We start from the raw sequence: 12,625 nt of genomic DNA on the forward strand, positions 1-12,625 counted from the left end.
AAGCTGGAGACCGGGAGGCTGGGGTGCATTCAGTGCGGGCACGGGGGCCCGAGGAGCGGGGAGCCCACGGTGTGAACCCCAGAAGATGGCAGGGGGCGCCCGGCTCAAGCAGCGGGGCAGGAAAAAGAGGGCCAGGCCCCTGCCTCTTCCGCCCTGTTCAGAGGCTCCAAGGATGGTTTAATCTGGGCACCCCGGATCGCGGCCGGCCAAGTGGACGTGTGAAATTTAACCGCCGTGCCGAGCGAACTCCACAGCCCCAGAGGCTCACATCAAGCCCCTGTGATGTTCCAGAATGGAAGGTAAAATTTAGGAGATGTAAAAACTGAGTCTGCCCACGGTCAAGTTTCTGTCTAAATTACGTAAAGGAAGTGATCGGTCTCGAATTTGATTTGCTTTCCCATGCCCCGGGGATTGATGTTTTCCTCTGACATTTCCCTGCCTCCCATCCCAGGACCCGAGCAAGAAGCGAGGACCGGGTTAGAGCTTGTCTGACGGCGAGCCTCCCGTAGGCGGAGCCCCACCTGCCCCCCGAGAGCAGCTCCCACCAGGCACGTGACCGCACAACAAAATGTCCGAGTCTTGAGAAAGCGTTTTACTAGAATTCTCTTCCAATATTTACATTGTCTCTAAAGAATGACAAACTAACATCAACGGTGGAATAAAATATTTTTTAATGTTTATTTAATTATTTTGAGATACAATGTGTGTGTAAGCAGGGCAGGGGCAGAGACAGAGGGAGAGAATCCCAAGCAGGCGCTTGAGCTGTCAACACAGAGTCTGACACGGGGCTTGAACCCATGAACCCTGAGATCATGACCTGAGCCAAAATCAAAAGTCAGATGCTTAACCAACTGAGCCACCCAGATGCCCCGGATTAAAATATTTTCAAAATAATGACCTGGTTGAGAAGCAGGGTGTGTGTGAATAAAAACTGAACGCGATGCCTGTGCGGTCCCTGCGCCTGCAGCCCCCTCCCCCCAGAGTCCGGCACTCGGGGTCCCTCCAAGGCTACAAGGAACAGGGGACGCGGGGGGCACAGGCAGGCAGACCGTGGCGCTGGGGCCAGCGGGTGCCATGTGGGTGCCATATACCCACCCGGATCCCCTCTGTTTGTCTTCCCCTTCTGGGGGCTCATCCTTCCGGGGCCTGACGTGGGTGTGCCCAAGCCATGGGGACAGGACGGTGGTGCAGGTGTGTCTGGGAGAAGCGCCCTCTTCTTTCGTGTAGAAAAGGAACAGCCTTGTCCCACTGGCACGAGAGGACAGCGTCCAGGAGGGAAGGAAGGACCCAGGACCAAACCCTACACTCCGCCTCGGTCGGCACCTGGCCTGGGGACAGGCAGACGGGTAGGGCGATGGGGGGTGATGGGGGAGGAGGAAGGGCCCCCGCCTGCTGCCCTCCTCCTCCTGACAAACCGCTGCTCCGATGGACCGCCCCTCTGCTGAGTCTCGATCCAGAAGGACGGGGAGGCGACCGCAGGTCTGGGGGCTCTGAATCCGGCCTGGACCTGGGACACCTCCGCACGAGGCACCGTCCCCCCACCGCTGCTGTCCCGGAGGCAGAATTTGGCTCCGGGTCCCAAATCTGTCTGGCGCTCGGGGCCGCTGTCCCCACCGCTGCCCTCGGGGTTGGATGGGGTCCTTTTGGTTCATTCATTCGAAGCATCCATTCAACTTTTTTTTTCTTTTTTGGGTTTCCGGTTTTTTAAATACCCTTTTCTACACTCTGGTCTGTAAGTCGCCCTTGGTTTGACCTCTCAGCGCCTCAGGTCACCCGCAGGCAGGGTCCAGGGATCTGCTTCTCTGACTTAGCGACCTCCACCTTGCCGGCCACTCCCCTTTCCCAGGCATATGGACGGCTTCCAATTACTCGTTATTGCTACTAATCCTGTCCACACGTCCCTGGCCACTCACGGGAGGGTTGCCCAGGTTGTCCACAGCACTGGAGACACATCGGAGCCCCTTGAGCACAGCATCCTGGGAGAGGACGAGGCAGGCGAGCCCTCAGGCAGCTGGATGTGGGACACTGAAGCGTAACCCGTCCTGTTACCTGAATGACAAAGGACCCCCCTCCCCCCCTTCTCCCTTCACACAGCGACTTCCTTACCATGAAATTTCAACCAGCTGTGTTTCTCTTTCAAAAGTGCTCTCCTCTTGTCGGCGGAGTGATTCCTGACCTCAAATCTGCCTCAAGAGACAAAAAACGTTGATAGAAAGGAGCAGAGATGGGTATTCCCACAGGGCAAATTAAATATAGAAGTGTACAATTGAAAAGCACTTTGGGGGGTTAAAGCCTCTGTGTCTACACGTTCAAACACAGCGTGTTCTTTGTTATACTTGAGAGAATCCCTTTACAAATTGGGAATGTGGAAGGATTTCTAAAATATTTCTCCCAAATCCCAAATTCACAAAAGATGAGACTGATAAGTTTGACCACATAGAAATTTTTTAAATCTTCACGGCAAAAGGAAAAGGGCACAGATCAAAGTAAAGACAAAGAAGCAACTGAGAAAAACATCTGTGGTTTACATCACAGTCAAAGGCTAACCTTCCTAATATATGAGATCATAACTGATGAGACAGAAGGAAGGAAGGAAGGAGGGAGGAAGGAAGGAAGGAAGGAAGGAAGGAAGGAAGGAAGGAAGAAGGAAGGAAGGAAGGAGGGAGGGAGGGAGGGAGGGAGGAAGGAAGGAAGGAAGGAAGGAAGGAGGAAGGAAGTCAACCATCCAGCAGTAAAATAGCCCGTGGATACGAACCGATATTTCACAGCAAAGGAAATGCAAACGGCTCTTAAATTTATGAAGAGGGGCTCAAGCTTATTCACAATAATCAAAGTGTGGACGACACTACACTCCTGGATTGGCTCTGTCAGATCGGTGGGAGCGGACGGACGGCACGCCGCTGGGGATGCCGTGCGGGACCGTGTACGTGTGAACCGGCACAAACCTTTGGGGAGTAACTCGCAGCATCTCTCAAAATTATGAATGCATATGCCTTTTGACCTGAAAGATTCCACTTTAGGGATTTTTTTTTTTTGAGATACACTTGCTCGCATGTCAAATGGCACGAAAGTAGTAATTTCCCCTGGCACCCGAGCTACAGTACTGACCGACGGAACGCCACCCACGGAGGCCCAGTCGGTACAGTACCGGGGCTCCCCAGAAGCAAACGTTTTCAGCTCTCCTACTGTTTCTTCTGCTGGGTTCCTCCGTATTTCTAAGTAGTCTTGTTTCCAGTGTTGCTCAATTAGTCTCGTACTTCTCCATGAGTGCGTTGGCTGTTGGTGTTTAGTAAACGGCTTTTATCAACAACAACAAAAACAACAAAGTTTCTTTCCACTTCTTGAGTTTGAATTCTAAGCTGCCGTGCAATTTCATCAACCCATCTTGTGGTACCTCCTGAGATGCTCACAGGAATATTCTTCCAAAGTGCATTAATGTGATTTACAAATTGATGCCTTTTCTAATGTAGAAGCATCTTGGTAGTTGTCTCCCCGTTCAATCACGACGCGATCTTTCGGATTACTTTTAGTTTGGTTTGGAAATCCGTGGATTCACTGACCGATAGATGTTTGTTCGTACGTGAAATTGATCTATGTATTTTTTATATCATTCTGCATCTAGTTAGAAGCAAAGTTATATTAAGCTTATAAAAGAAATGGTCAGCCTGATGCCTTTCTCCTTTTTGGAGAAGAAATTGTATAAAATAAGGACTATCGGGGCATGTGGTGGCTCAGTCGGTCAAGTGTCTGACTTCGGCTCAGGTCACGATCTCACAGTTCGAGGGTTTGAGCCCCGTCAGCTTCCTGCTGTCAGCGCAGGGCCGGCTTCAGATCCTCTGTCTTCCTCTCTCTCTGCCCCTCCCCTGCTTGTGCGTGTGTGTGTGTGTGTGTGTGTGTGTGCGTATGCGCTCTCTCTCTCTTTCTCTCCCTCTCAAAAATAAATAAAAATAAAATAAAACAAGGAATGATCTGTTTCTTAGTACGTTGAGGAATCAATAAGAAAGATCTCCAAGATAAATATTTTAAATAAAAATGACAGTACTTTTTTATTGCGGTAAAATACACATAACAAAATTCACCGTCATCGCGATGTTTAAGCGTGTCGTTCCGGGGCGCTGGCCTGCGTTCATGCTGCTGTGCGCCCGTCACCACCGCGCGTCTCCGGGACCCTCATCTTTCCTGAGACTCCGTCTCCATTAAACTGTGACTCCCCGTCTGCCTTCCCCTCCCCTCCTGGCACGCACCCTTCTTTTTTCTGTCTCTAAGAATTTGACAACTTCGGGTCCCTCGTGTGATAGAATCACACAGTATTGGGTTTTTTGCAAGTGGCTTATTTCACTCAGCATAGTGTCCAGATTCACCCGTGTTTGAGTCACACTTTAGCCACGACCCTGAGCATGATGGGAGCGACTGTCCCCTCCTCCCTGCTGGGCAGGCCGAGCAGGGGCTCCCCCGGGCGGCCCCCGCCCTCCGCCAGCTGCTACGCCAACCCTTACCTCCCCCCTCACGCCCCCGACCCAGCTTACCCCGCTGCCCCACGTCACCTGAGACGAGTTCCTGGACCTGCCCCCCTGGGCCGCACCTCGAGGACGCCTCCGTCCTGCCCGCTGAGCTCCTGTCATCCACGGAGGCCCAAGCGCTCTTGCTGCTGACGCCTTCGCGGAGGGGACGGCCACTGCATCCTCCGCCAGCCGGGCAGACTGTTGTACCGCCTCGACGCTCAGGACTGTACTGTCCTCACCCGCGGGCCCACGCCATGTAAGCCCCTCGCCCGCGTGGCCGTCCGGGGGGGCCGCCCTGCACCGAGCGAAGGACCCAGCGCAGCCCCCCGCGGGACGCAGGTGGGGAGGCTGGTCAGACACTTCCTGCCCCCCCTTCCCGCCGGGGGCTCCGGTCCTGTGGCTGTTAACACGCAGATCCGAACAGACCCGAGCTCAGTTTGAGCACAAACATTCCCCTTGGCCGGCTCCCAAAGGTTCTTAGGAGAGCCTGCAATTTGCACTCATCTATAATCTCACCACTGATTTGCAATCTCTCCTCATTTTCTTCTTTTAGGCTGAGTTTCTCCCCACACGCCTGGTCGTTACTTTAGATCATGTTAGCCTCCCGATGTAAAGTCACGGGCTTTGTGAATTTTCACGAATTCTTTCCAAGAGGAATCGTCTAAACACGGGCTTTGTCTCAACCTTTTCACAAAGCAGCATATGTGAGCCTGGACCAATTCTGAACTTCATTTTCTCACGTGTGAATGGGATTAATAGCACTGATCTGGGCACAGCCCCGAGGGTTAAATGAAACGGCACACAGGCCCTGCTGCTCCGGCCTCAGTCCCAGACCCGGAGGCGCCGGAGAAGCCGAGGCAAAGCCGCGGACCCCAGAACCCGATGCCACGACCCCCAGAACCTCAATGCCGTGGACCCCAGAACCTCGACGCCATGGACCCCAGAACGTGATGCCACGGACCCCAGAACCCGACCCTGTGGACCCCAGAACCTGACACACGTGAACAGATGTATTTACGGCTGAGACAGCAGTGGAGAGGGGACGAGAGGAAGAATCCCCGCGTGGTGGATGGCAGTCTACAAGAGGGACACGGCCTGTCACCAAGACGGGACGTACACGCCAGTCTCACCACACTGGGAACAGATGGCTCCCAGGCACGTGAGCTCCAGGGAAACGTGAGGAGAAATCTGGAAGGCGGAACGCTCTGTTTAACAAACACCGGACATAAAGGCAGCACGTCACGTGTGCCGAGAGTTCCTGAAACTTCTAGAAAGCAGGAACCGGCACGTGGATGTGCCCTCCCACGTTCCCAGCAGCATCACTCACCGCGGCCAAAAGGTAGAAACGGCTCAAGAGCCCGTCGACGCAGCAGCGGGTGAGCACAGGGCGGTGTTTTGTGCAATGGAATGTTATTCAGCCTCAAAGAGGAGCCCATCGGAGCCTACTTCAAGGGAGCGGGAGGGATTCCGGGTCAGGGGACGGGGCGGGGGGTGGGGTCTGGAGCGGCTAGAGCGTCCAGAGAGCGTGGACACACGACTCGCCCGTCCCGAGGGACGCTCCAGAGGAGGAAGAACCGCAGACAGAAGAGATAAAATCCACTGACCCACAGCTGGGCTGTGCGATCACAGCCCGTGCAAATGTCATTCTCCGTCCTGAGCGTCCCGTGTCTGCCCTGTCCACCCTGCATCTGTCCCCCCCCCCCCCCCCGACATCAGCAGAGGCCCAGGCATGCACAGGTCTTCTGTCCTGGTCACCTGCTGCTTCCCCGGCCACAGACACTGGCCGTGAGCCAGGAAGGAGCGGGGGCCACGAGAGCCGGTGGGGACCCTCCCCCTGCCCGGCCGCCCGGAGCCCGGCGGGGCCCATATTTCCAGCAGCCCGGCCTCCGTCTGCTCCAGGGCCGGCCTCCCCGGGCCTCGTGTTGACTGTGCCTCCAGCACCTGCCGGAGAGGCGGGCCGTGTCCGCCTGTATGCCCTCCGTCCTCGGGCCCCTCAGCGCCTCCCGCTCCGTGTTCGCCGTGATCTGGTGTTTTCACGGGCACCGGAGGACGGACGGGTTTTCAATGCGTGCGAAGCAGAGATGGAAGCGAAAGGAAGGTCACGTCAAGGTCAAGCCGACGGGGTGTGTGAGCCGCTCGGTCCTTCCTGTGCCCTTTTCCCAAATCCCCCGCAAGGAATCAGGAGGAGACTGACCGAAATGAGGGCTGACGACAGGACCTTCAGCCCCCGGTGTCAAAGGTTTTCCAAAGCCAAACAGAGGTTGTGAAAGCCATCGGGACCTCGGCCTCCCGCCCCCTCACATTCCAAGAGGGACTCTCCGTCCTGAAGAATGTGCTGCCCGGAGCCCGTAGGGTCAGAAATGTGACCAATTGCCTTTGGAAGCTGGAGTTCACATCACCCGCCGAGCACGCCTTGCAGCCGAACGGCCTCGTCCCCTCTGGCGCGTTGGGCTGGGACAGGACGGCCTGTGGCCTCCGCATGTGGGCTGAGCAGAGGAGGGGCAGGCGTGTTCCCAGCTGGGACTCCCCCACCTCCTATCCTGGGCGCACACATCCAGCCCGAGGGGCCGGCGCCCACCGTGAGGACGTTAGCTGGGGCCGTGCAGGGTGCGGGCTGCCGCTGGCCGAGGACTTACTGCCCAGCCGGGCGTGGTCATGAGCCTCCACCTGGACTGTTTCCCTGAGGACTGGAGAGGGCGGGACAATGGGCACTTGCCGATGTTTCCTGATGGAGGTGTCACCGAGGAGAAACACAGTCGCTCCTGCTGTACCTTGGAGGGAGCTGGGGGTGGGGGGAGGGCTCCTGGGGTTCCCCTTCCTGCTCAGGGCAGTGAGTCCCCTAGAAGACTGGGTTCCCGCAGGACGGTGCGGATTGGAGGAGGCCCCGGAGGGCCACTGGGTCCCGGGGGCTGTGCCTTCTCACTCGAGCACGAGGGTCGTCCTCGGAGGAAGGGAGAGCCGCTCCACACTGTACGTTCCCTGGCAAGTAGAGGACCTTTTCGGGGGGTAATTTTTTTTCATTTATTTATTTACTTTGAGAGAGAGAGTGTGCGAGCAAGCAGGGGAGGGGCAGAGAGAGAGGGGGAGAGAATCCCAAGCAGGCTCCACACTGTCAGCACAGAGCCCAACACAGGGCTCGAACCGATGAACCATGAGATCATGACCTGAGCCGAAACTAAGAGTCAGACACTCAACTGACTGAGCCTCCCAGGCGCCCCTAGGGTAGGTTTTTAAAAGCATGCAGCCCCACCCCCGCTTTCGTGGGCACAGATAATCCCTTCTTGCTCTATAATTTCCTCTTCCGCATTCAAAATAAAGTGAACAGAAGATAAAAATAAATACATCATTGTTGAAAGAGAGGAAGAATTGTAAAGTAAAATACACCAGCAGGTCAAGTAGGGTGCAAGAAAAGGTCAAGAAGACAAGCATAATACGGTTATTTTGTTCGCTAAGAACAAAACTCACGCTCTAGGAGTGGCCTTGGCCAAGTCTGAAAGTCTTAAAGCAGGTGGGAAATCTTTCAAGGCAGGGACATCCAAGAGAAGTATAATGCAGGCCACTCATAATTTTATACCTTCTAGGAGTCGTGTTAAAAAAGTAGAAACAGCTGAAATTGCTTTTTTATGTTTATTTATTTTTGAGAGAGAGAGAGAGAGAGAGAGAGACAGAGCACGAGTGAGAGAGAGAGAGAGGGAGACACAGAATCGGAAGCAGGCTCCAGGCTCCGAGCTGTCAGCACAGAGCCCGATGCGGGGCTCGAACCCATGGACAGCGGACCATGTGACCATGACCTGAAGTGAAGTCAGACACTCAACCGACTGAGCCACCCAGGGGCCCCAGCTGAAATTAATTTTAAAATTAATTAAACTCAATATATTGTGCAACTCAGTGTCTCCAAATGCCCTCGTGTCAGTGTGTAACGGGTACAAAGTGCGTGATGAGGTATTGCACGTGTGTCTCAGCTCGGAGCAGCCACTCTCAAGGGCTCAGTAGTCAAGAGTGGGGACGAGTGGCACCAGATCCCATAGCTCGGTCTCAGCACGAAGAGTGGAGGCTCCAGTTCCATGTGGCAAACGGAAGGTTCTCCGGCACCGACCAGAGGCTCTGGCGAACAGGCATCCGACGTGGGGGAGGGGAGCAGGCTAGAACCACCAGAGAAGGGGCGTCTCCACCCCTCCATGGGGGGCGTCCTTCCCGCGAGGGGCACTCCCTGGGTCCCAGACTCAGGGTCCAGCTGACAATGTGATTCTGTGGATTGTCGTTCACGTTTCTTTGATTAGTAGTGAAATTAAACAATTCTCCCTGGTTTATGGCTTATTTTTATTCCTGATTTTATGCTCGGAACCAAATTACAGAATTAGGAGACTACTACATACAATTCACTTGGAATTAAGATGGGAGGGAGAGAAGGAGGGACAGGGAGACGGGAGGGAGAGAGAGAGAGACCACAGGGGCAAGAGTCAGAGGCATGGGTGATGTTAACCAGGAACCCATATCCACATTCTGAACGAGCAGACGCTTTCCTGTCCCTGAGGCTCAGCCCTCCCTGCACCCACACCCTGAGCCGTGTGACTTGGGACTTTCCCCGCTACAGGAAGCACATATTTCTTGGTCCTGTTGGTGTTGCTTTGAGCCACATGGCTTGCTTTGCTCTTGAACATCTCCCGTAGGCACCGGAGGACGTGGCCGCAGTAGCTGGTCGCAGAGGAGAGGCCTCCTCGCTGACCGCAGCCCTGCAGCTCGAGGCTGTGCTAGCCCGTGAGCAGGACAGCACACGCTCATGATCTTTCCCCATTGGGTGGGGCGGCTTGTTACAAAGCATTGGCGACAGCTGACCAGCAGTGCTTGTGCAGACGCTGGAGGCACAGTGCGCGAATATACGATACGGCAATATGCGCACGTTCCCCCGAAGCTAGCAAACACGCGAGGGTCAAGGCAGAGTCCGGGGGAAAGTCACCCACACGCATGCACGCTGGCGAATTCTCTTCATCCCCCCACGTGGAAGGCGACCCCACGACGCTCCCACGCGGGAGGGGGGACCATCAGACTGCCACCGAGGTCCTTGTGGAGACCCTCGATTTCAGAAGCAGTGGTTACAGAGATTTTGAGAGAAAGAGCGGAAATATCAGAATTCTACACTCAGCCAGACTCTTGTTTGCTTTGAGAGCAAAAGAAAGATGTTTGCCACCCAGGCACTCTTTGTGAAAGCAAAAGCATTCCTCAGTGAAATATACCACCCCCACCAAAAGTGAAAGAAAACTCCCCACAGATCTAGAGGCCAGCTCCAAAATCCATTCTTTCTCCACCGCCCACCTTTTCCGGAAATACGTTCCGAGAGGCATTAGACTCCCAAGATGGTCACAAGAGTAGGGTTTATTGGTCGGATCCGCGTGGGAGACAAGGCTCTGTCCTCACAGCATCCAGTCACCTAGTCTGGTGGCTGCTGGCCGCCGTGGCACGATTACGGCCACGATGCCACGGGTGAGGAAAGCTGGCGATTCTCACAGGTCCCACGGCTGGCGAGTAACGGGCGGGGGTGGGGTGGGGGTGCTCAAGGCACCCCCCCCCCCCGATGCCGGACACTGCTTTCCGATGTGAGGCCCCGCGGCATCCGCACCGCCCCGAACGCGTACTTCTCGGCCGTTGTGTCTGCACGAGGGACGCTCAGGGAGCCACAAACCAAAACAAAATATCCGTGTGTTGTCTCCGCCTGCCCAGTGTCCTGCTTCTGTTGTGTCCTTCCCAGCTCCGTGTGTGGCCCAGGGATGAGGATGTGATGTGCTCGAGGCCGGGCCCCGGAGGGGGCAGTGACACAAGCTGGGATCCCGAGTGACGTTTCCTGAGCGCTTTTTTGGCCAACGGGGAAGATGTGTTGCCTGTAGGGTTGTAAGATGTGACCCACGGGATGCCAGCGGCTGGCAGCCACCCCCCTGACGAGGGGACAAAGCCCTGCGCTCGGCTGTACGCGTACTTCCTGGACGTGGGGCTCTCCGGGGCCATTTCCTCTGTTGGATGCTCCTCGGAGGGGTGGCCCATCGCGGTAGAGAGAAGCATCCTGCAGTGTGGACAGGAGCTGGCGTTGTGGGAGACCGCGGTGGGGGCGACCCCTCGGGGTGCGGTAACTACCGGAACAAACAGCTCCCTAATCTGTCTGTCCTGAGCTTTGCCAAATTGTAATTGCGCTCGTGGGCTCTGGGGGCTGACGGCAGCCCGTGACAGCCGGCAAGAAGACCGGGACCTCTGGACACCTCGGTCCCAACCACGAGGAGCCACCTTGTGCTGGCCACCTGGAGGGGGGTGGGGCAGGAAGAGGACCCATATCAGACAGGGAGGCCGCCCTGCGCCGAGCACCCAGCACAGGGGGTCCGACCCAGAGCCGGGACAGGGTGAGATCACAAATGCACAACGTGGAAGTGTCCACAAATGCACAGCGTGGAAGGTCACACCGTGACCACTTGCCATGCAGCACCCTGGGAGGGAAGGGCTCTCAGGCTCCACTGATGGGGGGGCCGGCCGCTCCGGGATGGACCCGCTTTCCACCCCCGCCCCCAGTAGCTTCCACTGAGTCCCCGGCCACCAACTCCCACCCCGCAAAAGGGTTCATTTTTAAAGAGAATCCAGAAATCCAAATATCTATCTGAAATCCCTTGGTACTTAAACATTGGACAATTGGTGATTATTTTCCTCTTTTGTAATCGGCATAAAAAATGCCAAACTTCCTTCAGGCAGCGTTTGCAGGCCGCTGATTTGCAAGTTTGTTCTAATCATAAAAGGCCCTCGGTGCCTCACGCAAAAACCGGGGGCAGCCTGTCTCCACTGGTGTAGTGACAAGGGAAAACACTTTCAAACACTTAAAAACAAACAAACAAAAAAAAACAAACAAAAAAGAAAAGTATATGAGGGTATATTCCAGAGAAGAGGCGGACTGTCACCGTAACAGGACTACATGTGATCCAGCTTTCTTCCACCCAGGCTCCTCTACACCTTGAGTCACGGTCCCTCCTCGAGCTAATTTTCAGGAATCGCCACTTCGGCACGCGTATGCCATGTCCTCATATCGATGGCCTGCCTGGGCCCCACTCCCGTGAGAGGCAATGAAATGTTCGCCAAGAAACCTGGGGAGCCATTTCTACAAAATACGTTCCATAGGGTGTGAGCCACACAAAGGGCTTTAAAAAGGTGTGTGGTCCGTCAAAGGAGTTGTTTTTTTCAAGATTCCCAATATACATAAGCATGTTACAGGCTCCCAGGGGCTCCGCATTGAAAGCAAACAAAAGCAGAAATATCTGTCCCCTTCGCTTGACCACACGCCTCCCCAGGTCATTGAACAGAGAGCCCCCCGTTCTCAGCAGCCCTGTGGCCGACCCAACTACGGATGGGGGTGTGTTTTGCACAGTTTATAAGCCTCCCCGGCAGCCCGCAAGTCCCCGCAAGCCTCGTGTGGCTGAGTTCCCTTCGTGGGTGGGAGACACCTGCAGGCGGTCCCACTGAGGCAAGAGTCTGGCGGGCTAAAGAAAATGCCTCTCGTTTGTACTTTTAACAGACCCAAGATGGGGGCACAGACAGAAAGGATGTGGGGTGGGCTGGTAACTGCATTGAGTTTGGTGGCCTGAACTCTCCTGCTAGAAGGCAGAAGGCGTCAGGATAAAGAGCTAAGGCCCCCCGGACGCCGTGTGCAAGAACCACACTTGAAACAGTTTGAGCTTCCGTGACTGCTCGACAGAGAAACGGCGAGGACTCGGACGCCTGAGAAACACCGCACCCCGCCTCGCCCCGCTGACACAGGTATCACAGTCATTCACGGATTAGGGGAGACCGCCTTCTGGGCTGTAAAACAGGTCTCAGTGAATTTTAAAGGGCTGAAATCATACAGCATGTGTTTTCTGACACAACAGAAAAGATAGCTGGGGAATTGCCACATATCTGCAAATTAAGCAACACACTTCTGAATAACCCATGGACTGAAAAAAAAAAAGAGGGGCTCCCGGGTGGCTCAGTTGGTTAAGGGTCTGACTCTTGATTTCAGCACAGGTCATGATCTCACAGTTTGTGAGATCGAGCCCAGGTTGGGCTCTGTGCTGACAGATTCTGTCTCTCTTCTCTCTCTTTTCCTCTCAAAATAA

General features: G+C 55.2%; 1 long non-coding RNA gene across 2 annotated transcripts in view; it reads right to left on the reverse strand.

Annotated features, from left to right (window-relative positions):
- The window catches only part of LOC109500049, a 42,421-nt gene that overhangs the window by 6,406 nt on the left and 23,390 nt on the right, over positions 1 to 12,625 (reverse strand). Inside the window, exon 4 of one of the 2 annotated variants that reach the window (XR_002157697.3) lies at positions 8,804 to 10,789. The exons of the other annotated variant lie outside the window; for it this stretch is intronic. This is a non-coding gene — a long non-coding RNA (uncharacterized LOC109500049). Of the gene's footprint in view, positions 1 to 8,803; positions 10,790 to 12,625 lie in introns of those variants that run through there. 2 annotated transcript variants of the gene reach the window in all.

The sequence above is a fragment of the Felis catus genome, chromosome B2 (assembly GCF_018350175.1).
Source record: "Felis catus isolate Fca126 chromosome B2, F.catus_Fca126_mat1.0, whole genome shotgun sequence".
Lineage (NCBI taxonomy): Eukaryota > Metazoa > Chordata > Mammalia > Carnivora > Felidae > Felis > Felis catus.